Source organism: Felis catus, chromosome B1 (assembly GCF_018350175.1).
Source record: "Felis catus isolate Fca126 chromosome B1, F.catus_Fca126_mat1.0, whole genome shotgun sequence".
NCBI classification, from domain to species: Eukaryota; Metazoa; Chordata; class Mammalia; order Carnivora; family Felidae; genus Felis; species Felis catus.
Genome location: NC_058371.1, coordinates 51,989,330 through 52,015,447, shown reverse-complemented (window position 1 = coordinate 52,015,447; position 26,118 = coordinate 51,989,330). Strand labels below are relative to the sequence as shown.

Here is a 26,118-nt window from a genome sequence, read left to right as displayed (position 1 = left end):
GAAATCCTAACCCCCAAGGTGGTGGTATTAGGAGGTGATTAGGTCACGAGGGTAGAGTCCCCCATTAATGGGAGTTGAGACCCCCGAGAACTCCTTGGCCACTTTCACCATGTGAGGACATGGCGAGAAGACTGTGAACTAGGAAGAGGGTCCTCAGCAGACACTGAATCTGCCAGCACCTTCATCTTGGACTTCCCAGCCTCTAGGACTGTGAGAAATAATTTTCTGTTGTATATAAGCTACCCAGTCTGTGATATTTTGTGATAGCAGCCCGAATGGACTAAGAGAGAAAGGGTTTGTTCAATAGGGGTTTGTTCAATGGTCAGTGTGGGGCTCACAAGAAGGTGACATTTGAAGTTAGTGGTGGAATGCTTTCCAACATGGTAGCCACTGGCCACGTGTGGCTATTTGAGCTCTTGGAATGTGGCTGGTCCACACAGAGATATGCTGTGAGCATAAAGCACACATCAGACTTCAAAGACAGGTTGCAAGACAAAAAATATAAAATATGTCATGAATAACTTTTTATTGGTTACATGTTGAAATGATCATTGGATATAATTGGGTCAAATATATTATTAGCATTAATTTCAACTTTCTTAAATTTTTTATTGTGGCTACTAGAAAGTTTAAATTTATATATGTGAAATATAAATTTGAATGATATATGTGAAAAAGCACCTCCATAGATGGTGCACATTTGTGGCTGTCATTATGTTTTAGTGGATAGTGTTCTAGGTGGGGGTTGCTAAGCTGAGAGCAGGCCTGGCATGGTCTGGGATGGAGAGAAGGCCAGAGTGGGGAGGACGCAGTGAGGGAGGGCCTGAGAGGTGCAGAGACTCAGGATTTTTTTTTTAAAGCTCATTTATTTATTTTGAGAGAGAGAGAGAGAGAGAGAGAGAGCAGCATGAGCAGAGGAGGGGCAGAGAGAGAGAGAGAAAGAGAATCCCAAGCAGGCTCTGCACTGTCAGCGCAGAGCCCGAGGCAGGGCTGGACCTCATGGACCTCGAGACCATGACCTGAGCCGAAATCAAGAGTCAGACACTTAAGCTTAACTGAGTGAGCCACCAGGTGCCCGCAGAGACCCGGGATTTTGAGTGGAGGTGTAACTTGGGGCTGGTGATGTCCTGCCTCGGTCAGCTTGAGCTGCCATAACAGAGTAGCACAGACTGAGTGGCTTAAACAATAGTCGTTTATTTTCTTGCAGCTCTGGAGGCTAGGAGTCCAAGACTAAGGTAGTACAGATTTAGTTTCTCCCGAGGCCTCTCCTTGACTTGCAGATGGCCTCCTTCGTGCTATGTCCTCACATGGCCTTTGCTGTTGGCACGCATCCCTCGTGTCTCTCTGTAAGGACACCAGTCGTACTAGATTAGGGCCCCCCTTATCACCTGATTTAACCTTAATTACCTCTTAACGGTCCTATCTCCAAATAGAGTGATTTTGAGGGTTAGGACTTCACTAAATTTTTTGTGGGGGCACGCAATTCAATCCATAATGTAGCCTTAAGAGCCATAGTGTGTTTTGTTTTGTTTTGTTTTGTTTTGTTTTGTTTTGTTTTGTTTTTTTTCTGCCGGCTAGCATGAGGGAAGGTTGCTTTGGGGTAGGACTCTTCCTGACTCTTCTTCCTGTCCCCAGCTTGAGCACACGGTCAGTAGTGGGTGGTCCCAAACTCCTTGCTGTGCACCCTGGACATCTCCTCCCCCCACCCCCGCCCCAGAACCTTCTAGGAAGCTTTCCGTGGTCTGAGACCCCCTGTATGCTGGTCCCCGAAGTCCAGGACCCCATATAATTCTCTCAGCCACCTTGAGGATGGGCCATGGTTCCCCACACTTTCCAGTGGTGCTTGAAGAAATGCAGGAATATGCCCAGGGTCCCACAGTGATTGGAGGCCATGCTAAGCCCATCAGACCCTGAGCCTCTCTTCTGACCTCTGTGTGGTGCTGCTTAGGCTTCCTGACAGTTGGACACAGCTTTCCAGTTTTTGAAGGATCAAGTGAGTCAGACTATTACTTGTAAAGGACTGGACTTTCTTGTCCCTATGGCCTGAGAGTCAAGGTTGCAGTGGGTAAGTGGACATTCCTGTGCCCATCCATTCATGGGTGGCGAACACCTGTGCTGACCGAGTCCTGGGTCCTGTCTGGACTTAGCCGAACCCTTTCTAACTGACCCTGAGGCTCTCACCTTAGTGCCCTGGGGACACTTTACTGTCATTATTGTGTTTTGGCTTCAATTTATAGCTTAGAATTGAATCTCAGCGAGGTGAGGGAGCACAGTCACATGGCTAGTGAGACTCACCTAGTCGCTGGCCTACGTCCAGCCTGTGTGCTCTCTTGAGTGTCCCGTGATGATGTGGTAAAGGTCAGGCCGGTGGCCTGATGGTCAGGACGTGTGGGTTCAAGTCATTTTTTACAACAAAACTAAACATTAAAACAATTTTTGATAAAATACAAGTAACATAAAATTTACCATCTTAATCATTTTTTAATGTTTATTTATTTTTGAGGGGGGGAAGGGCAGAGAGAGAGGGAGACACAGAATCTGAAGCAGGATCCAGGCTCCGAGCTGTTAGCACAGAGCCCAACATGGGGCTCGAACTCACGAATCGCAAGATCATGACCTGAGCCAAAGTCAGACACTTAACCGACTGAGCCACCCAGGCTCCCCATCTTTAAAAAGAACTTTTTTAATGTTTATTTATTCACCATCTTAATCATTTTTAAGTGTACAGTTCAGTGGTGTTAAGTTCATTCACACTGTGCTGCAATGAATACCATCCAGCTCCAGAACTCTTTCGCCTTACAAAACTGAAGCTCTGTGCCCATTAAACACTAGCTCCCCATTTCCTCTTCCCCAGCCCCTAGCAACCCACATTCTGCATTCTGTCTCTATGAACTGACTACTCTAGGTCCCTCATGTCAAGTGGAGTCATAGAGTCCTCATCTTTTTGTAACTGGCTTCTTTCACTTGGGTTCATCCGCTTTGCAGCACATGTCAGGATTGCCTTCCTTTTTAAGACATTTGAATGATAGTCTGTTGTATGGATATGCAGCATTTTGTTTACCTATCTGTCTGACAGTGGACATCTAGTTTGCTTCCACCATTTGGTTATTGTGAACAGTGCTGCCGCGAACGCGAGTGTGCAGATATCTCTCGGGTGTCAAGTCACCTTGTTAATCGATGCACTGGGAACAATAATACCTGCTCTGCCTCCCTCTCGGGACTCTCTCAAGGATAAAGCTGTGAATATGTGTGGAATGTCTTGTGAAGTGTGAAGTGCTGTCTGATGTGAGGAGCAGGGTCATTAGAGTCCTTCCTATCCTCCACCTTGATGGGAAGAGTTAGCTTTCACCACGAAAGTACAAACTGGGAATATTTTTCTTAAATCCCAACCCTAGAGGGAATTTATTTGGCAGAAGAAGACACTGACCTAAGGCCCTAGTTAAAGGGACTGGCCTACGGGCGCCTGGGTGGCTCAGTCGGTTAAGCGGCCGACTTCGGCTCGGGTCATGATCTCGCGGTCCGTGAGTTCGAGCCCCACGTCGGGCTCTGTGCTGACAGCTCAGAGCCTGGAGCCTGTTTCAGATTCTGTGTCTCCCTCTCTCTGACCCTCCCCCGTTCATGCTCTCTCTCTCTGTCTCAAAAATAAATAAATGTTAAAAAAAAAAAAAATTAAAGGGGCTGGCCTAGAGAGCTGCTTCAAGGCCAGGCTCTTCATCTGTGCCCAGTCTCTGTTTACTTCCCAAGTAGGGTCGAACAAGGAGAACTTGGCTGAAATCTTCAGTCAATGGACCCATGGATGGTGGATGGACCTACCATCTTCTTTCTAGAGCTCAAGTCTTAGGCTTCTTTCACTTGCACTCCCAGACATGACGGGCCACCTTGTAGGAGCCTTTGCAGGGCTGGGGCAGCATTGAAGTGGTCCTCCTCTCCCATCTCCGCCTTTCTCAACGCCTCAGCTCCCCAGGATGGTGCCACCGGCCATGCCCTGTGGCCATTTGGAAACTCTCCTGTTCCCAGGCTCTGCTCTGAGTCCAGGACTGGCCTGTCACCCAGTGGGAACACTACTGTGGTTTCTACTGAGCCTCCAGTGGTTTCTCCCAGTCCTTTGTCACCTTCCTGCCCTCATCCTGGGTCTCAGCACCGCTTGTTCTCATCCTACTGCCAAAAGACTGCTGCCTACAGAGGCTCTGCTGGTTAAAACTTCATTATGGAACATTCCTTATCTCCTCGCTGGGGTCTGGCATGCAGCTTCGACTTGACAATTTCTCCTTGGCACCCAGGGCCCCGAGGCTGTCCTGGCTCACTGCCTGTGTAGCATGTATCACTCCACCATACTTCCGCCCATCTCCCATGCTGGACTGTGAGCTTCCTGGGGCAGGGATGCTGTCCCCAATGCCTAGCATCGCTCTGGTACAGAGCAAGTGCTCAGAGCATGTTTGCTGATGGAATATGTAGGGCTCTCCTGCTAGGCTGTCCTCTCCACAGCAGAGCCTGTGACTCAGTAATCACCTGCATCTCTTTCTCCATCCCCCACATCTGGAGGAATGCCAAGACCCAAGAAATGATTGACTGAATAAATGAATGAATCATGAGGCAGGAGGCTCCATCAACCCAGGGCAGGGCTGAGCAGTGCAGCTGGGTGGATCTTGTTGTCACATCATCAGCGTCACTAGATTGAACAATTACTCTGTTATATGTGACTGTGGGCCATGGGGCCGTGGGGCGCTGCCAACATGGGGAGACCTGTGGTGGGAGAAAGGGCATATGAGACACAGGGCCCGGCTCAAGCAAGACTTCTGCTAACCATAGCTCTGGGTCCCCTGGCTTCTTACTTTCCGCTTGGCTGGAGCTGACAGAGCATGCCTGTTGCTGCGGCCATGTGGGTGCCTCAGGGATAGGACATTTGAAAAGCTATCCAGGCTCTTGTTGTCCCAAGAATAGACAACACTGCTTTTTTGAAGAGTCTTGTCTTCAGCAACAAAAAGTCTGTAATTCCTAACCTGCCGTGATATCATTTATCTCTCTTCTTTTTATCTCTCTTCTTTAAACTAGCCAAACAGACTGCTAGGTATTTTCTGCATGTCTGGTTTGTTTTCTGGTGGCGCTCTGGAACCTGTCGCCTGGGCTCCTGGCCTATCAAATGGGCAATAGAGCTCCAGGTCACCCGTCTTGGAGCAGCTCACCAGTGGGCGCCTGGATTGGACAGTTCCCTCAGGGCTGTTAGCTTTCCTCTGGAGCTTTAGTTTCCCTGGAACTCCTTGCTCCACCCTGGTCCCTTTCCATCTGCCAGAGGCCAACAGAACAGCCTCTTGGCAAGGGTTTCTCCTTCTTAATCCATTTTCACAACCTGTGATTGAACTATGTGCAATGCAGGCATCAGAATTCAGTAGCATCTTTTAATTCTCTATTATTGATGAAAATTTTTGGACTGGAAAGAAAAACTGGTTTGGGGATTGATTTTCGTCAGTTTAACTCATCTTCGGTATCGATCCGTGCATATCTTAGAGTAAAAGACTAAATCTGGGCTGTTTCAGGTGAATGGGGAATGTTATTGCAGAGCATCTAAATTCAGGGTACACTTACAGCATAGGATCACTGTCACCATAGGGTGCCTTTTACAACAGTCCTCCATGTACTGGGATGCTTGCCCCAGGTTTGAGGTCTCTGAATTACCCTTCTAATCCTCTCCCACCCCAACCCAATAGACTACCTGACACACAGTTGGCTCTTAGCCAACATTTGTTAAGCACGTTTGTTTAAACACAGTCTCCAGAGTTCATAACAGCCCTTAATTATTATTCATCAGAAGGGAATCGCAATACTCAAATCGTGCACGTACGTATGAATTCCATAGGGACAAGGATTCTGGGAAATGTACTGGATACTAATCATACAAGATGATGAACGATTACTCTTCTCAGGAAAATACAGATAGGACCCTAATTTCAGAATATGCTAATCAAAGTTTCCTTTAGCATGTGGCAGCAACTTTAGCAGACAGCTCCTGGCACAATCCAAATATATTGTGGCCACAGCTGTCCTGACCTCTGATCACCAATGTCCTCCTACCCCTACCCTGACCACACAGGTTGTTGTCTGGTGGGTATGTCCCACTCTCCCTCTGCCCAGAGTCCCAGGGCAGGCTTGGGGATGCACAGAGTTTCTTCCCTGTTTCTCCACTCAACATGAAACCTAGGGACAGAAATTCTGATTTGACTCTTGGCCCCACTAGTGCAAGACTCACCTTGAGCAAGTCCCAGAACCTCTCTCTGGGCCTCCAGGCCCCCTTGTGAATGTGGTTATTGAGAGTTGTCCTCCTGATTCTCTGGTGGACATTTCTAGAATGCAAAGAGGTGGGGTATGTGAGGGACACCTGGGTGGCTCAGTCAGTTAAGCGTCTGACTCTTGATTTCTGCTCAGGTCATGATCTCACAGTTCGTGGCTTTGAGCCCCACATCGAGCTCTGCGCTGACAGCACGGAGCCTGCTTGGGATTCTTTCTCTCTCTCTCTCTCTCTCTCAAAATATGTAAATAAACATTTAAAAAAAAGAGGTGGGATATGTGAAAGGACAGTGTTGGCTGTAAAGGTCATTTATTGTCATTGATGTCATCAGCTGGCTGGATGTTGCAGACTTATGTGGGGGCAGAGCCACCCAAAGAGTTCACTGCTTCTGAAGAAACATTCTGGGTTAACTCACAAAGTGGCTTTCAGACACACGGTGTTAAAAAGCAGAGTGCTTTCTCTGTATTCACGATCCATATTTTTATCTTACTCTTCTGCATTTTAAGGTTTTCAGAGGGAGGGAACAGATGCCACCTCTGGTCTGATTTTCTTGGTATAGTGCACATATTCAGCGGACACTTAATATTAGGAAAGGGGTCATGAATGCCCTGTGATGTTAACAGAGGGTATATACATGGACTACTGCCCACTGGAGAGAGGGGGCTGGGCCACCTTATACTTCCTTCTTGAGTCCCAGCCTGACCTTGGGCCTGTTAGTCAGTCAGAGCATTTTTAACAAAGTACCACAGATTGGGTGGCTTCAATGGCAGAAACTGCTTTTCTCAGTTTTGGAGTCTAGGAGTCCAATATCAAAGTGGTTTCTCCTGAGACCTCCTTCTTTGGCTTGTAGATGGCCCTCCCTGAGTCCTCACATGGCCTTCCCTCTGTGTGTGTCTGTGTCCTAATTTCTCCTTCTTATAAGGACACCAGTCATATTGAATCAAGGCCCATCCCAATGACCTCATATTCACTTAATTTCTTCTTTAAAGGTTCTATCTCTAGGGGTGCCTAGGAGGCTTAGTTGGGTAAGCATCTGACTTTGGCTCAGGTCATGATCTCAGGGTCTATGGGTTCGAGCTCGACGTCGGGCTCTGTGCTGATAGCTCAGAGCCTGGAGCCTGCTCCAGATTCTGTGTGTGTGTCTCTCTGCCCCTCCCCTGCTTGTACTCTGTTTTTCTCTCTTTCTCTCTCAAAAATAAATAAACATTAAAAAAAAATTTAAAGGTTCTGTCTCCGAATACATTCTGAGATGCTGGGGGTTAGAACTTCAACTTAAATTTTGGGGTGGGGAGGACACAATTTATCCCATAACAGAGCTTATCTTGTCTCTTTCAGTACCTCTGTGTCCCTAACTGCTGAGCCATGAACACATGCCTGGAAAGCAGCTGGACCTCCCCTCTGAAAACTTGCACCCATTTCTCTGTACTGTCCCAACCCGGGCCCAGCTATGAGAATGTGGACATGGTTCCCACAACAAACTTCTGCTTTTACCATGATCCTGTTCCAGTGTATGAGGTGAACTTGCCAGGAAGAGATGGTCACTCAAGCAGGTCACCAAAGCCGTGGTGCTGTGCTCCTTGTCACAGCCAGGCCTCTGTGTGCCGGTGATTATCGAGCCTCTTGGGATGGCACTCCAATGGATGGTTGATTCATTCATCCATTTCTTGGCATCCTTGCCCTCCAGATGCTCTAAGTCTAGTGGCTTCAGCAGGAGAGACGAGAGGCAATGGGCAGAAAGGCACTAAGCTGGGAGATCTTAAGCAAACCACTTAATAACTGATTGCCAATCCATAAAATGGGGGACTCTTGCTTCCTTGCCCAGTATGTGAGGATGTTATGAGGATTAAATAGAATCATGTCCATGAATGTGTTTTGTAAGCTGAAAGTGCTACCTAAATGTAAGGAACCCTTATAGTCACACTTTTATCCTGTTTGAGTTCCTGTTGGGGTCTAGTAGTTAGGTGCTGCTGTGTTTGGGGATGGGATTAGCTGTGTCCACTAGTCTGCTCACTCATTACCTGTTTTTTTTTTTTTCCAACGTTTATTTATTTTTGGGACAGAGAGAGACAGAGGATGAACGGGGGAGGGGCAGAGAGAGAGGGAGACACAGAATCGGAAACAGGCTCCAGGCTCTGAGCCATCAGCCCAGAGCCTGACGCGGGGCTCGAACTCACGGACCGCGAGATCGTGACCTGGCTGAAGTCGGACGCTTAACCGACTGCGCCACCCAGGCGCCCCAACCTGGTTTTTTTTTTTTACTGCTGTCACCACTAGCACCCCAACTTGCCTCTCTCTGATCCTCTTATCCCACCCAGAGATAGGTCCTAAATCCACAGAGTGATTGATTATATGTATGTGAAATCTAGCAAGCACATTCCTTTAGAATTATTGAGGAAATATGCTCTCTCCCCTTCTTGGAAATTCATGGTGTACATTGATGTGTTAAAGCTTTGGGGGGTTCTGCAGTAAAAAAACCTTGACCCCAAAATTCTACCCACTCCCCTTTGTTTTGTTTTCTTATTACTACTCTCTGGAACACTGGGAAATGTCAATGAACTGATGGCACTTTAGAGAAATTTGCCTCTACATTCAGGTTTAGGGTTAGGGAAGGTGGTGATTGGGGTTTGAGGCCCAGGCTCATAAAAGTACCCATCAGGGGAGTCATCGGAGGAAGTGTAGGAGAAAGAATTATAAGTTCAGCCATCCAATCTGAGCCCCATGTGACCCTGAAGTTCTGTCTGGCAACATCAGCCCCAGGCAGGGCTCCAGGGAGGGCCTTGCAGGAGAGGTGCTTCAGGTAGAGTCTGGGACAGATGGAAGAGTTGGCTTCCTCCAGTGGGAGTTGAGGCTAGTGGAGCTGCTTATTCTGCTTCAGACAGAGAAGGAACCACAGAGCACCTGTCAAGGCTGAAGGACTGGGCAGGGTCCTCCCAAATGTAGATTTCTCAGCCAGATCTTTCAGGGGAGAAGAATATGCTTATCTCATGAAGGACAGTGGGCCTTTACTATTTATTCCATTAAGGAGGAACCCTAGAGCTATTTTTTTTAAAGTTTTATTTATTTATTTTGAGTGAGTGAGTGAGAGAGAGAGCATGCATGAGAGCAGGGGAGGGGCAGAGAGAGAGGGAAGAGAGAATCCTAAGCGGGCTCCACTCTGTCAGTGCAGAGACTGACGCGGGGCTTGATCCCATGAACCATGAGATCATGACCTGAGCCAAAATCAAGAGTTGAATGATTAACCGACTGAGCCACCCAAGTGCCCCAAGCCAAAGACTGTGAGGTGAATGGGACAACCACTACACTCCAGAAACTAGCCGGTGGCAAAGACTGTGGTGTTGGTTCCAGCCCTGCTGATGGAGAAGAGGAGGTGACAGACATGCAAGGCCAGGTGGTTGCTCTTGGAAGTTAGCCACAGTTAGGGACACCAAGTTAGATTAAACTTGGAGCACTGGGTAACTGCTTGGCTGAGAAGTGGTAGTCTGGGTTGGGGTGATGGATGAGAGAATATAGGAGTGGGAGGGAGTGAGGGTGAAAGTAGGAGTTAACTGCCTATCAGATGCCTTTTGAAGGACAAAATCAATTATGATCAGTGTGGTGGGCAGTCAGGGATACAATGCACATAACTGTGCTTTTTGGTGGCCCATGAATGTGTGTGTGTGTGGGTGTGTGTGTGGAGGGGGGATGACAAAGGGAGTAAGGTCCCATATCAGCCAGTGTGGGTTGTTTACCAATGGGAGCCCATCTGGGGGTTAGTGTAGGCTCCTGTAGGGTTCCAGCTGACCTCTTTGCTAGGAACGGGGAGCTGTTTTTGGTCCTTCTCTGGGGGAAAGTCCTGCTGGACAGTCTGTGTTCAGACAAGAAGGCCATGCTACCCCGTGTCAACCCACATGTGTAGGACCTCGGCCCAGCCACCAAGTCAGGGCTGCTGGAAGCAGTCAGCTCCTCACAGAGGCTACTGGAGAGAAGGAGGAAGAAGGCGCTGTGTAGACGAGGAGTAGGCAGGGAAAAGAGAGAAAGCTTTCAGCATATGGGAAGGCAAAGAGGGCAAGAAACCATGGGAAATGTCACAGGAAGTGTCAACATCATAAGCATCAACATCAGGCCAGTAATGGCATTTGAACAGGACATTTTATTGCAGCTACTGTTGTCCCCTGAAGAATGTTTAACCTTCCCAGCCCACACCTACTGTGTGCCAGGAATGCCCCTCACTCAGTCATCAGGGCAACCAAGGCCACTCCACTCATCTTCCAATGCCCCCATGCTGCCTGTGCTTGGGAATGTTCACCAAGGCCCCTGTTATCACCAATAGTTCGAGCTGATGGAGCTGTAAGTGTCCCCCGACTCCCCACCCAGGATAGTCACAAAGGCTATAAAGAGGAGATGAGCTAGAAGAGGCTGTTCAAATGGTGACATTTTTTCCAAATAAACAAGCTGCTATTGAGTCAGGCACTGACACAAACCCTGGAGGCTCGAGGAGAAGTAAAACCTGACTCTGGACCTTAAAGAGCTCAGGGTCCAGCAGGGCGGGCAGGCAGACAGACATCAGTCATATGACAGTAAAAAATACAGGGTTAGAAGTGCAATAATGTATCAGTTAGTGCAGGTGCAGCTTCAGTAACAAATAGACCCCACAAGCCTGGTGACTTAAGTTCATTTCTTGATCATGGCGTGGTTGGAGGTGAATATTCCTGCTTGGCGGGTGATGCTCCTCTGTAACTGGAGCAACCCAAACTTGCTTCATATCTGCCATCCTTGTCACCTGCATCCAGGTGGCATATGGAGAGGCTCATCCACTTAAGTCTTGTCTTGGAAGTGACATATACCACTTCTACTCCTATTGTATTCTCTAGATCTAGCCATGTGGCCACATCCAGCTACAAGGAAAGCTGGAGATTGGGGCCCAAGAATAAGAGGAAACTGCATGTTGGCAAACAGCAAGCTGGTTCTACCCCAACAAGCCAGGGGGAGAGGCAGCCTAGTGGAGGGCAGTTTTTTCATCTTGGGAAACTTTACCTTTACAGAAACATCTTTTGTTGCTTGGTTCATATCTAAGACAAATAATCCTTCACTTCATGCGGCAGAGTAGCCCCGTAAAATATTGTAAATATTTATAATCATGTAACGTTAATACTAGAAGGGACATCAGGGATCATTAAGTTTAACTCTTTATTTTTCATTTTTATTTTTTAGCTTATTTATTTATCTTTGAGAGAGAGAGAGAGACAGAGAGAGAGAGAGAGAGAGAGAGAGAGAGAGAACGAGTTGGGGAGGGGCAGAGAGAGGCAGAGAGAAGCCCAAGCAGGCTCTGCACTGTCAGCACAGAGCCAAATGCGGGGCTCAATCTCACAAACCATGAGATTGTGACCTGAGCCGAAATCAAGAGTCAGACTCTTAACCGACTGAAACACCCAGGAGTCCCATCAACTCTTTAGATTTTAGAAGGGAATGCTCATGTTCAGAGAGGAAGTGACTTGGTCAAGATCACCCAGGTTGGGGAGTTCTGCCCAGGCCACCACAGTGACTGGTCCAAGTGTCTGGAATTTGAGGGAATGCAGGAAAAAGATGCAAGCAAAACTACATGTGCAGGTTTATTCTAGAACCTCAAGCCACCCCCACACTTTCTTGCCCTTGCCTCTGCTGGGAGAGTCAGAGCCACATCCTCCTCAGCCAAATGAATTGAGTGCTTGTGTCATGCTTCCCACGCAGACAGCTGCTTCTCTTATCCCCTGCCAGCCTCCAGCAGCACCCTAGGCCATCCATGGCTTACTTATATGAGCCACCTCTTCTGCTAGAAGAGGCAGCACCAAGCAACTCTGTCCCCACATTCATCCTGACCTGGGGTCTTGTTCTTTCTTTGCAACTTCTACATGCACCTGTGCAGCCTCATCCCATTCCACTGACTCAGGGCTCTAAACAGCGGGAGGTAAGGTGGGGAAGCTCTTAGCTCCTGCCGCTGGAAGCTGAGGGTCTATGGAGAAGAGGCCTGCAGGGAAGAGGCAATGGCAGAACAGAGTGACCAACCTCAGACCAGAAGCAGGCCCAGTGGGACCCAGAAGAGGGCAATTTAATTCCACGTGGGAGACTTGGGAAGGCTCCCTGAGAGGGACCAGCTAAACTGAGTCCTGTAGAAGGAACACAGGGCAAGGTGAGTGGGAGAGCAGAGCAGGAAGAGGGAGCACCTGTTTACACATCACAAGGTGGGAGAAATGTGGCTTGTGTGGACAACTGTATTCACCCCAGTCCGCCCACGTGGCAATGGCCAGACATCCACAGAGTGTGAAGATGTTGCAGGCGAGAGATGCAGGTGGGAGCCAGGTGGAGGGGAGCGAACTTGGTCTTGGGGGCAAAGGACAGCAGTGCCTGAGGGTCTGTAAGGCCAGGGCCACAGGCTTCCTGTGCTGTGGCGGAAGGGTCTGGGGCTCCTTCCCTGGGCCCTGAGGGGCTGCTGTGTGCTGACACCTGTGGCTCATGCTTTCTTCCAGGGCACTGGGAATGGGGAACCTGAGGTCAGGATGTTGAAGACCCGGATGCATGTCCTAGGTGAGCCTATCTGAGTCTTAGCCCCCTGATCTGGAAAACGGCCACAGTGATTATAATATTTTGTTTTAAAAAATGGTAATAGTTGGATATCTTTAAAAAAATTTTTTCAATTGTGCTACAATACACGTGACATAACATTTGCCATCTCAGGCATTTTTAAGTGTACATTCAGTAGTGTTGCATATACTCACATAGTTGTGCAATAGCTCCAGAAGTTTTTTATCCTGCAAAACAAAGCTTTGTTCCTATTCAATGACAATTTCCCATTCCTTTCTCCCTCAGCCCCAGTAGCCACTATTCTACTTTCTGTTCCTATGAGTTTGACTACTTTAGATACCTCATGTAAGTGGAAGTATGTATCTTTTTGTGACTGGCTTATCTCACTTAATGTCCTCAAGGCCCATCCATGTTACAGCATGTGTCTAGATTTCCTTCTCTCAAAGGCTGATGAGAAATCGTACCTCAATTTGTGTGTGTGTGCGAGGATCAGAGGACAGTATATGAGACAATGATGTATAAACTCTCAAGTGCTGTGCACATGCTTCAGAGGAAAATCCCTTCACAGGAGTGGCCTCCTTAGTTGGTAGAGTAGATCATGGGACAGGGGGCTGACTTGAGCTGGGCCATGAAAAACAGAAGGAGGAGGTGCTAACGACCACACTTTGAACACCATGGTCTCAGTCGGTAACTATGAGACAGTCTGGGCCATGTCATCCCTACTGGATACAAGTGGAAACTGAGGCTCAGAAAGTTTAAGCCACATTCTCAAAGTTATGGAGCCAGTAAGTAGTAGAACTGTGGCTAGTACAGAATGCTCTGATACCCTGTGGCTTATGTGCAAAAACAAGTCTTTTTATATAGGACAAACATGTCTTCTATTTCTGAGGGTGCCATAGAAAAGGTGGGAAGCAGAGAAACTGAGCAGAAGAAAATGGAGGCTGAAAATAGGCTGTGTAGAACCAGCAGCTACCAACCAGTTTAAGGCAGGGATCAGGAACATAAGGCTGTCCAAGGTGCTGGGACATGTCTGCCATGAGCATAAGGTGGGAAGTAGAGGGAGTTGTTTTACAGACAAAAATGTCTACTGACTGCTAAAGAATTCACTGGTAGGACACTGGATGGAAATCACAAGACACCTTTGCAGCAGAAAAAGCCAATGTCAGGGTGCACACAGGGGAATTTATGGAGAAGGCAGTGGGTACCAAAGGAAGCAGGAGTTTAACATGGTGGAGGGGCAAGATGACAGAGACCTAAGTAGTTCATAAGGGAACATTTGGCACAAAAGAGAGCCAGTGACGTCAGAATTGCGCTAACAGACTCTCAAGAATTGTATTGTATTTACAGGCATTTATTTAATGTGTATTAGGGAAAACATCCTGCAACTCACATGCCAAAACAATGACTTCCTGAATGACACAAAATTTATTAAGTAGAAATGTGACTAAAGAAAAAAATATGTCGGGACTCCTGGGTGGCTCAGTCGGTTAAGCATCCGACTTCGGCTCAGGTCATGATCTCATGGTCCATGAGTTCGAGCCCCGTGTCAGGCTCTGTGCTGACAGCTTGGAGTCTGGAGCCTGCTTTGGATTCTGTGTCTCCCTCTCTCTCTGCCCCTCCCCTGTTCATGCTGTGTCTCTCTCTGTCTCAAAAATAAATAAACATTAAAAAAAAATAAAAAAAAAAAAGAAAAAATATGTAGACAAGACTACAGTTGGTATGGCTGATATGGGCACATATCAAGGTCATGGTACCCAGATGACCGGGAAACACTGAGTCAAAGGATAAGGGGAAGTCACATTGGAGGGAGAGAGCTGATAACAGGATGAAACCATTGGACAGTGGAGTATGCCAGGCATTTGAGGATTATGTGATAAGAATCCTTGGAAAGTTCTTTCTAAAGATTAAGGGAAATAACAAGACCCATATGACAATTTCCTCTCATAGTTCTTAGGAGGCAATCACATCTCTGCAGCTGTGGTTAGGAAAAATTCAGTAATCTTCCCACATTTCCATTTTTGCTGTGGGTACTCAGAAGCTCAGGGCTAAGTTCTGTACTCAAGTGTGTTCATTCCCTTGAGTCTAGCTTTTAAAAGAAAGTTACAATTATTTCTGCTTCCACACATATATTCCCATTTAGCATGTCTCTTGTCCTTATTTTTATGGTAATGATTTTTTAATGTTATGCTGTGTCGTATCCTTTTAGCAAACAGGCAGGAAGTAGAGAAATATTTTAGAAGCATTTCCAGGACTTTATTACAAGAGTAACAAAGAAGTCAATCATGTACAGTATGCTTTCTAATATTAACCATTGGGATCTTTGTCCCATTCCCTTCCTGCTTTGTTATTAACTCTACTTCAATTGAAGTTTAGGGCTCAATTTTATGCTCAATGACAGTAACTATCCTTAGTCTAAGATGCACAGATCCATTGATGTTACCCCTTCCTTAATTGGCTCACAGCCTTTTGTAAGTTATTTTGGTATTTCTGTGCCTTCTGTTGTGAGCTGTTACAATTCTATTTGGTAGTGGAAGGGGTATAAATACCCAGAGGTAAAAAGGAAAGGCTGGAGTCTGCAAGGATTTGAAATGTATAAAAAGATTTGATAAAAGTTGATGTGTATTTATTACAATGGCAGAAAATGGAGTGTTTAAGGAGGTGAAACTGGAGGAGAAATCCTGACAATTCTTGTAATATACTTTTGGCTCAGCAATTTATTTCCTTTACAAACTGTTCTGCTTCTTTTCCTGAAAAACAGTGGGGCTTTTATCCCCTCCTTAGCATGAGAGAATTTAGGACATGGGAGATCAGAAGACAAGGGGTTCCCACCACAGGAGGCAGGGGAGTAAGAATGGCAATGACCAACTAACTTTTAATTAGTTTTCCACATGGCTCGACTTAACTAAGGCAGAAGTTAACAAGCATCGGAGGGGAAGTTTTAACTTCTCTTTCCTAGTTGAAAGCAGGACATGTGTCTTGGAGAATAAGTGGGGTTGAGATTGGGGTACTGGGAAGGGAGGAAATGCCTGGAAGATGAGGGAAAGCATTTCTTGGGAAAGAAACGGCAGCAGGGCAGGGCGGAGAATGAGGTGGGAGGACGTGAAGAGGCCGCGTGGAGAAGTGATGCGTGAAAGGGACAGAGCCCAAAACACAGTATAAATGGAAGGGTTGGTGCGCCTTGCTATAAAAGGCAACTTTAGAAGGTTGAGTGAAATAGGTTAGAGCAAGGCACTCAGTAAGCTTTTTGTCAGACCCGACGGCAAGTTCAGAAGATTTTAAGGAAAATTATTAGCTTAAGGAAAAATCTGGACAGAAAGAGATGCATTCACTCTGTCTCTAATTGAAAAAAAAGGCGGGGGTATGTGCTCAGTTAGGTCCAAATGTCTGGGAGAACAGTCACTAAGGGGGAGCGTTAAGGAGAAGTGATCAGTGAGTGTCCATGGCCAGGTCCAAGTTGCAGCTGGGGATGGTGGGGGGGGGGACAAATTTGCACTGAGACAAATGTCTCTGTGGGTGTTCCCAAGCATGGGCCCCCTCCCTGCATCTTCATACTTGACTCTTACCTGTGCATGCCCTACCCTGGCCTGGCTTGCCATGTGCTGTGCACATAGTAAGTGCTTTTTTAGTTAGGCTAATGTTGGATACTGTGATCCATAAATGCCAAAATGTTGGTAGCTTTACAGGATTTAAATTTATTTCCTGTCCATATAAGAGTACAGTGGGGTCACTCATGGGCAGCCTTCCATGTGGGGGTTCAAGAACCCAGGCTTCTCCATCTTCCATCTCTAGCCAGCACATGGGGAAAGAATATGGTTGGTTACCCGTGGGAGAGTTTTGCGGGCCAGGCCAGGAAGGGATGGTCACTTCCACTCACTTCCCATTGGCTAGAATTTTGTCACGCTGATTGCTACGGAGGCTCGGAAATGCCGTGTGGCTGTGTGCTCAGGAGGAGGGAAGGATCCTCCTTATTTTTGGTAAATACATACTTGCTGATGTCACAGTATTTAAAAGAAAGTTTGTTCCATAAAATAAGCAGAACTCAAACTTTAAGACCAGATCTCATGAGAGGGCAATTGTGTTTATTACTGTGGGATTCTTTGCTCTTTTGAAGGATTTAGCAAAATTGCTTTAAATAGAAGCTTTCTGCCTTTAGTGCATTTAATTAGTCTTCAATCCCCATTTTGTCTGGATCCTATGTTGTACCAGATACAGAGCGGAGAGGCAGTGAGGATGACGTGACTCTTGATCTCCGAAAGCCAGAGTCTTGGTGCCTGCACACGGGTTTCTGACTGGGGGGTTGTGGGGGGAGTGGGGCTAAGTGAAGGAACACACAAATCCAGGCATCAGCCTAGCTGGAAATGTGATTCTGCCCACAAACATGTGGCTTGTAGATCACATGTTCACCGCCTGGGTCTCCTGAGAAACCCTGAAGCTTCTCCCCACTCTTTGGCCTGGACTCCCCTGATTTCCTGGGTACATGAGTGAGCATTTCTCCAGATAACCCATACCTCAGCGCAGAGAAAGCACCTCGTACACACCAGGCAGAGTGCCTTTCCAGGGAGAAGATCCTGGCCAGGCGAGCCTGGGCACAAGTTATGGAGGACGCAGGATGGCCCAGGTGTAAGCAGCTTCTTCTGCCCTGTCACCCTTCCAGATTGGATCTGACTTGCTGGCCACTGTCAGGTCTGTTTTCTCTCAGCATGCTGGTTATCCTGGCCTGTCTGTCCCGTGGAATTCTGGGTTTTCAGATTGCTTTCCCCTGCGTGTGTTAGCTTGCTGCTGTCCTGGTTTCACCCCGTTACAATTCCTGCCTGCTCCTCAGAAGGGGGGAGCACGGCCAAGGGATGCGGGCCGGGGAGCTAAGAGCAGCAGCATCTAATCCTGGCGGTGTCCTTGCCTGACCCATGCACACCGACTCAGCCTTGTTTTAATGGGCCTCAAGTGAAGTCCTTGCTCTCCCAGCCAGCAACTCTCCTCTGTCTTCTCTCTTCTGCCCAGCCTCCCTCCCCCTCCTCCGCCTTTGGGTCAAGAAAGTTGAATGGGCTCAACCTGCCCTTGGGCCACCTGCTCCCCCGATTTTTAATGCTTCTTCCTCCTCTGTGCTCCTATAGCACCCTGGACAGGGCCCTTCCAGCTCTAACCTTGTGTGGGATGTGTGTTTCCATCTCCCTGATTGGGGTTTGGAGTTCTTCAGGCACGGTTTCTCACTGTGCATTGAATGAGCAAATGAATATGTGGGCTGGCATCGGGGGAGAATGGGGGGAGGCTTCTGTGCATCTACGCAGACTTGGGGGTGGGCCCGATGGCCCTGTGCTTCTGCCAAATGGAATTGTCAGATGGTGGCTCCTAGTCCAAGTGTCTGTTCACATTTTTACTGGCTCAGAATTTTAAAAACAGGGCTCTCCAAGTATAGCCCTAGTCCACGTTAGCCTCAGCAGAGTCTTTGCCATTCTCGGTTTGAACGTGGGGCTATACAGCCCCACTGTTTCCATCGGGAACTGGGAGTTGGGCCATTTCCAACCCCTCCCCTCGGTGGCCATTTGCAGTCAGGACTCCAGCTTTGGTCCTGCCTCCAAACCTTGGCTCAGAGATCTTGGTCCAGTTGTTTCTTCTCTTTGAGCCTCTTTTTCCGTATCTGTAAAATGGGAGATAATCATGTTTACCATTCAGGGTCATAAATAGCGTTAGTGTCAAGACTGAAAGAGGTATTTCCCGTATGGCACATGGATTGTCACTGAGGTTACAGTGGGCTCTTGAACAAGGTGGGTTTGAACTTCACGGGCCCACTTATACATGGATTTTTTTCGATAAATACAGTAAGGTACTATAAGTGTATTTGCTCTTCCTTATGATTTTCTTAGTAACATTTTATTTTCTTTAGCTTACTTTACTGTGAGAATATAGTATGTAATACATATGACCTATAAAAATGTGTTAATTGGTTATTAACGTTATCAGTAAGGCTTCCGGTCAGCAGTAGTTTATTAGTAGTTGAGTTTCTGGGGAGTCAAAAGTTGTACGTGGATTTTTGACAGCGTGGGGGATTGGTGCCCTAACCCATGTGTTTATTCAGTGACTATTTTTAATTGCTTCTCCTTGACTACAAGACTTGTGCTCTGCTCCATCCTCAGGGTCCAGTTCATGGTGCAAAAAGTATTTACTGAATAGATTACAAGAGAAGCACCAACTTAGTCCTTGGCACAGAGCAGGCAGGTGTAGTTCCTGCGATTTGTCTCCCTCGCCTCCTAGAATAGGAGTTCCTTTGTGGACAGAAACGGTGACCAACTCTTTGTCATCACTTTGTAACCTCTTCAATGCTTACACCTGGGGGAAAAAAATCCAAACAAACCAATTGTACAGAAGCAAGCCCCTGGGCACTGAAAACCCAGGACAGGCACTTCCCACCACCATCCCTTGGAGAGTGTAGGGGGAGCAGCTCCATCTCATGCGGGAGCTCTGGCACCATCAAGGCTCCACAGGCTTCCAGAAGAAGCAGGAGATCCAGACACAGGTGCCGGCTAGGGGAGGTCTGCCGTAGAGGCAGGGAGGAAAGGCTGCCAGCTCGCCTCTGTCCCCCAGTTGGTGTCCCTCCACTAGCCCAAAGCTCTTGTGAGCCTGAGTGACCGCCCTTTACCTTTGGGATGGCAGCCAGGTCCCTGGAGACCTGCGCTTAAGGGTGGAGTTGGCACGACGTGATTCAGCGTTGTCTGTACCCGCTCCCGCCAAGCTCTGAGCCTGCCCCGGGGCTTGCGGCTGCATGAAACGCACTCGCATCAGAATGATTTTTTCAAAATGATTTTTTTCCCCTTAATGAATTTTAATCCAGGACTCATCGTCTGTACCTGGGACTGTCTGAAAGGGGATTCCTGAGTTGGGTGGGAAACTGGACTAGAGAGACATTTTGTAAAATGCTCATCCAATCACCCACGGCGATACGACGATAGCTTCTGTGTAGTAAGTGCCGCCGCGTGCGTTACCCCCTGTAATCCTTAATAACACAGACACGAGGGTTCCCGCGGCCTGCCTTCCAGATGGGGTCGTAGGTGCCGCTGGTTGGGGCGGGAGCCGAACTGCAGGGCGAGCCTTCGCGGGCGGGTTTGGGGTGAGCGCAGGCGTGGGGGTGTGGGCGGGCGGACGGGCCGGAGACGTGCTGGCCGCGCCCCCCGCGCGGGCCTGGGACGCGGCGCCCACCCAGGTCCCCGGCGCCCCTCCTCCCGGGCTGGCAGCGGCCACGGCGCGCCTGGAAGCCGAGCGCTGTTTCTCTCGCGCGCGCAGTCTGGTTTGTAAACAAACACTGGGGCGGGCGCCGCCGCCTGCGCAGCAGATGGCTCCGCAGCTGCCCGCCCGGCGGTCCCTCCCTCTCCGCTGCGACGCGGACGCGCGGGGCCGATGGCGCCTCCCAGTGCCCGAGGCCCAAGGGACACCGTCCCACCTCCTCCTGCAATCTGGAGGCTGGAGACTGGGAGCGTGAGCCCGGCGGGCCCTGGGGTGCTCCTTCTGTTTATTTCACTCGTTCATTTGTTCATTCAACGAAGATCTCTAGTGTTGCAAGGACCGGGTGATCCCTCCCTTCACGACATAGAAGGGAGACGAGCAAGTAAACGGGTCACTGTGGTTTCATTTAATGGATCAAGGAAGGCTGCCTGGAGGAGGTGCTGTGGGGGTTGACAGAATGGGCAGCAATTAGGCGAAGTTTGGAGGAGGATAGGAAAGAACTGCCCCAGGTGGAGGTAAGGGCACTTTCTGAATATTTGGAACAGGGGAGGAATTAGCTCTGAGAGTAGTAGAGGGCAATTAAGGGTTCAATGCACAGGGTGAGCCCCTTCGGGGTTTGTATTCCCACCTTCATAAAATGAGAGGGCGGAACTAGATGATCCCCAAGGTAGTTCCCAAACTGAGATGACGCTGGAGTGTACAATAAAATACAAATTCCAGGCCACACCCCAGACCCGTTGTATCAGAAGGGGATAAACTCTGGAGTCTGTATTTTTAGCAGTCTCTCCAGATGACTCCTGGTTAAGGCTTGAGATCCAGTGGTCCGAGGAGATGGCAGAAAGGAGGCGAGTAATCACACCGTTGGTGAGGGCGATCTGTCTTCATGATTGTTGGATGAGGCTGATTCTTGGCATTGTGAGCGCCTGAAGCAGGTCACAAGTGCATGGTGTCTGTCCCCGGAGAGTGTCACAGATGCGTCAGAGCTGTGGACGTACAGGAGAGAAGGTGCAAGTTGGGGCCCCAGCTCCCTGTCTGAGTCTCTGCTTCATCAAGTGTATCATGAGGAGGATACCAGCCTCACAGGAGTATGAGAGGGACCAGGGAGTAGCCAGAGGAGCCCGGCCACTGAGTGCTCTGAGCATGTGGGCAAACTTCGGCTGATCGTTGGCTTTGTCAGTGTTTCAGACTCTGGTCCCACACTTGACCACCTGTGGGAGCTTTGCAACATGTCCCCTCTGTGCCCCTGCCTCGAGCTTCTGAGCTGGCAGAAGGACAGGTCTTCGTAGTTTCAGTAGGCTCTATAGATGATTCTGATACCCACCAAAGTTCAAGAGAGTAAGCTGTCGTTGGTAAAAGGAGTTGGCCAAGCTCTTGCTTAAGTGCCTGCGACTTAGTTCCACCCAGCGAAAGCACTGGCCGGGGGGTGTGCAGTAGCATCAAGGAGAACAAAAGCTTTAATGAAGGACTGACACACGCCACAGCGTGGGTATCTATCTTGAAAACGTTATCCTCAGTGAAAGAGGCCAGGCATAAAACACCATGTATTTTTTAAACTTCATTTATTTATTTTGAGAGAGAGAGAGAGAGAGAGAGAGAGAGAGAGAGAGAGAGAGTCCCAAGCAGGCTCCATGCTGTCAGCACAGAGCCCAATGCAGGGCTCAATCTCAAGAACTGTGACATTGTGACCTGAGCTGAAACCAAGAGTCGGATGCCTAACTGACTGAACCACCCAGGCGCCCCAAAAGACCATGAACTGTATGATCCCATTTACAGGAAATACCCAGAACAGGTAAATCCATAGAGATAGAGAGCAGATTAGTGATTGTCAGGGGCTGGGGGGAAGGCATGGGGAGTGACTGTTAACGGATATAGGGTTTCTTTTGGGAGCGATAAAAATATTCTTTTTAAAAAAATGTTTATTTATTTATTTTTGAGGAGTGGATGGGCAGAGAGAGAGAGAGGGAGACAGAGAATCCCAAGCAGGCTCTGCACTCAGTTCAAAGCCTGACGCGGGACTCGAACCCATGAACTGTGAGATCATGACCTGAGCTGGGCATTTAAGTGATTGAGCCACCCAGGTTTCCCAGCGATAAAAATACTCTTTTTTTTTTAATTTTTTTTTCTTTTTTCAATGTTTATTTTATTTTTGGGACAGAGAGAGACAGAGCATGAACAGGGGAGGGGCAGAGAGAGAGGGAGACACAGAATCGGAAACAGGCTCCAGGCTCTGAGCCATCAGCCCAGAGCCTGACGCGGGGCTCGAACTCACGGACCGCGAGATCGTGACCTGGCTGAAGTCGGACGCTTAACCAACTGCGCCATCCAGGCGCCCCAAATATTCTTAAATTTGATGGTGGTGATGGCTGCACAACTTTGTGAATATGTTAAAAGCCACTAAATTGTACACTTGCGTTTTTTAATTTAAAAAATAAATTAAAAAAAAAAAAGAAGCCATCCTATCAGGACAAAGTCTAATGGGTCAGTTCTGCCTTTCTCAACCATGGTCCTCAAGGGTGCTGCCCTGCTGCCTTCCCCAGCCAGTGGGGAGAAGCGAGAAGCCGTGTGTTTTTCCCACTTTGGTGCATGTGTCACCGCTGCTCCATATCAAGGGGAGGTTTGGTCACATGGCCAAGAGAGGCTGGGAAATGTGGTCTAGCTGGGCAGCCGTGTGACTAGAAGGAAGGAAGAAAGGATGGATTGGGGTGGAGGGCTGGGCAAGAGAAGAATCTTTGCCAGAACAGTAAATTACACAACAATCAATTTCCATTTGGTCATTTATTCTTGCAGATATTAGTAATAACAGCTAGTGCTGTAGTAGAGTGCCAGGCCTTCATTTTAGCTCCTAATGCACATCATGTCATTTAATTACATCAAAATGTATTACATATGTTACCATACCAACTTAAAGATGGGGGAGTTGAGGCACAGAGCATTCAATGTTATCTAGGGCTATGCATCTGGTCTATGTCTGGCTTCTTTCACTGAGCATGTTTTCAAGGTATAGATCCATGGTGTAGCGTGTGCCAGTCCTTCATTCATTCTTATGGTTCAATAACATTTCAGTATGTGTGTATACTGTATTTTGTTTATCCGTTCATCGACTCGGTTGTCTCCATTTCTGGCTATTGTGAATAATGCTGCTCCGAAGAGTCATGTACAAGCTGCTGTGTGGACATGTGTTTTCAGTTCTCTTGGGTGTAGAACTAGGAGCAAGCTGCTGGGCCACATGCAGGTTTAACGTTTTGAGAAGTTGCCAGATTGTTTTGCAAGGAGGCCACACCATTTTACATTCTGAACAGAGCTGTCTACACCCCTGGACTATGACATGCAAGAGAAACAAAATCATATTCTGTTTGAGCCATTGCCTTTAGGGGTGTCTTTGATACAGCAGGTCAGCTGTCACCCCAGTATATTATTCCACCGAGTCTTCTAACTGGTCATGAGAATAAAAGGAACACCCACAACCCATGCATCCGGTCCTATGTTTGTTTATTCATCCGTCAAAAAGATTTGAGGGGCGCCTGGGTGGCTCAGTCGGGTGAGCATCTGACTTCAGCTCAGGTCGTGATCTCACGGTTTGTGGGTTCAAGCCCCACATCCAGCCCTGAGCTGACAGCGTGGAGCCTGCTTTGGATTCTTGTCTGCTCTCTCTGCTCCTCTCACGCTCTCTTAAAATTAAATACACATTTTAAAAAATTAAAAAAATAAAAAAAGATTTGAGCTCTGAGGATTTGCCAACCATAATTAGCCAGAGTCTCTGCCTTCAGAAATCTTACGGTTTAGCCGGAAAGCCAGGCAGCGTGGCCACCAGGATAGACCTTAGGCATGGAATCCATGCAAAACTGGTAGGGTCCAGATTCCGCCTCATTTGCTGGACGAAGGGCTCTGGGGGAATTGCTTCAGCTCTCTGAGCCTCACTTTCCTGGTCTGTAAAGTGGGGATACTAGCATCTACCTTGCAGGGAACTTGTGTTGATTAAAAACAGTGTGTACTGGGGCACCTGGGCGTCTCAGTCGGTTAAGCATCTATCTTCGGTTAAGGTCATGATCTCGTGGTTCCTGGGTTTGAGCCCCATGTCGGGCTGTGCGCTGACAGCTCAGCACATGGAAGTTCATGGCCTGGTTGGAGAACAGTTCTGAGCCTTCAGTGGGTAAAAATCTGAATCTGTGCTCCCCTCACTCTGTCCCTGTCCCCCGCGCCCAGAGCCAGTCTGGCCCTCACCTGGCCCCAGGGGCTTCTGTGGCCTCTGCTCAGGAGGGCTGGGTTTCCACACGCCTTTGAGCTCACTTCTTTCCTCCTTCTCTGACGTGAAGCTCTGCTCATTCAGATGCGGGCTTTAATCAGATCTTAAGACCAGTTGAACCCCCAAGGATCTTGGTTGCCTGCCCTGGTTTTTTAAAAATCCAGTCTCCATCTGGGGTTGGGGGTTGTAAGTATTTCCTTATTGCATTAGGGACAAAGGAGTTCGGTTTTTCCATTCAAATGAAAATCAGGGAGATGATGATGGAGACAACTATGATGAGGGCTATACCAGGATTAATAAAATAATAAGCTTCTGTTGAATAACTCAGGGGGTGGGGTGGGAAGAGCACAGCATGGGTTAGCAGGGGATCTAGACTTTGATCCGGATCCTGTGAATCATTCTCAGCCCTTTCCTCTTCCGAAAAGCAAGGGACTTGGGCTGGATACACTTCCAGGGTTTCCCACCCGACAGTCTCAGATTCCACAAAGGGACTCTAGACTGTGCCATCCAGCTTACCATCTCTAGGAGCACTAGTCTTGTGTTAGAACCCAGCCTTGCCTTCCACCAGGGGACTCGGGTGAGTCCGTCCACCTCCCTGAGCCTCTGCTTCTCCCCACAGGTTGCCTGGGGGTTACAGACAGCTATGTGAACTAGCAGGGTCTCGTCCTGAAATGGAGGTGTGGGGGACCATTTTCCGGGAGGAGGATGAGCCCCAGACCTGGTGTGACAAGAAGTTTGAAGGCCCAGATCTAATGAACCAGCTCCTTGAATCAGAGGGCGTAGCCTCCCTCAGCTGGGCTGTGTTAACTGTGTGTGTCATTTATTGTGTGTAGTCTCATGCTTTGACATCTGAGGCCTTGCTGACCTGGGAGGGACTGCCCCTCCCAGAGCTGGACAATTCCTAGAGAGAGCAAACAACTCACCAGCTAGTGTACTTTTCAGACATAGCCACCTCCTTTATTGGCTTCAGAGACTTTCCAGGTCCAGGATAATCACCCAAGGGCTAGGTACCAGACAACTAGGGACACTTCCTATGTGCCAGGACCCACCCAAATTATTCGGGCTAGCCAACCCTAAGCCTGCTTACCCTGCCTTGCTGTTCTTTGCTGCAGAAACAACAATAAAAACTTTTGCTCACAGATTCCCCCTCTCCTTCTGCCTCTGACTGACCCCAGAGCTTCAGGTGGCCCTCTGTGGCTTGGTTTACCCCCTTTTATTGGGATCTGTGAGTAGCAAACTCTCTTTTTAATGTCTCCAGTCTATTGGTAACTCAAATTTTCTATTAATACACTATGCATGAATACATAATATACTAATATATATTACATATACTATATAGATAACATTATATATAGAATATATTAAGAGATACCTAGATTAAGCTTGAGAGAAATATCTGGATGTTGGAAAGGAAGGTTAGGGTTAAAATACCTAGATGTCGAAAAGGAAGGTTAGTGTCATGCATGGCAGTATTTACAAACAAGAGTCTAAGTATTTTTAAGAGCTTATTTAGTAACATTTCAACAGTGGAGTGAATTTGAATATATGAAAATCTGAAAAAGTATTAGGTATATTTATGAAAAATTCTCTCTATATTTTATCCATTCATCTATATCTGTTTCTGCCTTCAAAATCTATTAGGCACTGCCTCCATTATGGTTCAATCAGCTCAGACAAAGCAATTTTAAAGCTATTTTCTTTCCCTTCATTCATTTAACAAGTGTTTATTGCAGTTCATTATTTGTGAGATGCTGCATGTGTTCTGGGCTTTGATTCAGATCCATGCATTGTGCCTTCAAAAACTCACCATTTAGTTGTAGAAGATAGATGTGCATATCAT

The 26,118-nt window shown here is 47.8% G+C and overlaps 1 protein-coding gene and 1 long non-coding RNA gene across 2 annotated transcripts in view; one reads left to right on the top strand and one right to left on the bottom strand.

The window, feature by feature from the left end:
* XKR6 (XK related 6) overlaps positions 1-26,118 on the top strand; it is a 322,730-nt gene that overhangs the window by 135,211 nt on the left and 161,401 nt on the right. The window lies entirely within an intron of this gene.
* Positions 16,880-20,164, bottom strand: LOC109498880. The gene is made up of 2 exons (XR_002741720.2): positions 19,455-20,164; positions 16,880-18,455 (listed from the first exon to the last, which is right to left on the bottom strand). It is a non-coding gene; the product is annotated as an uncharacterized LOC109498880 (long non-coding RNA).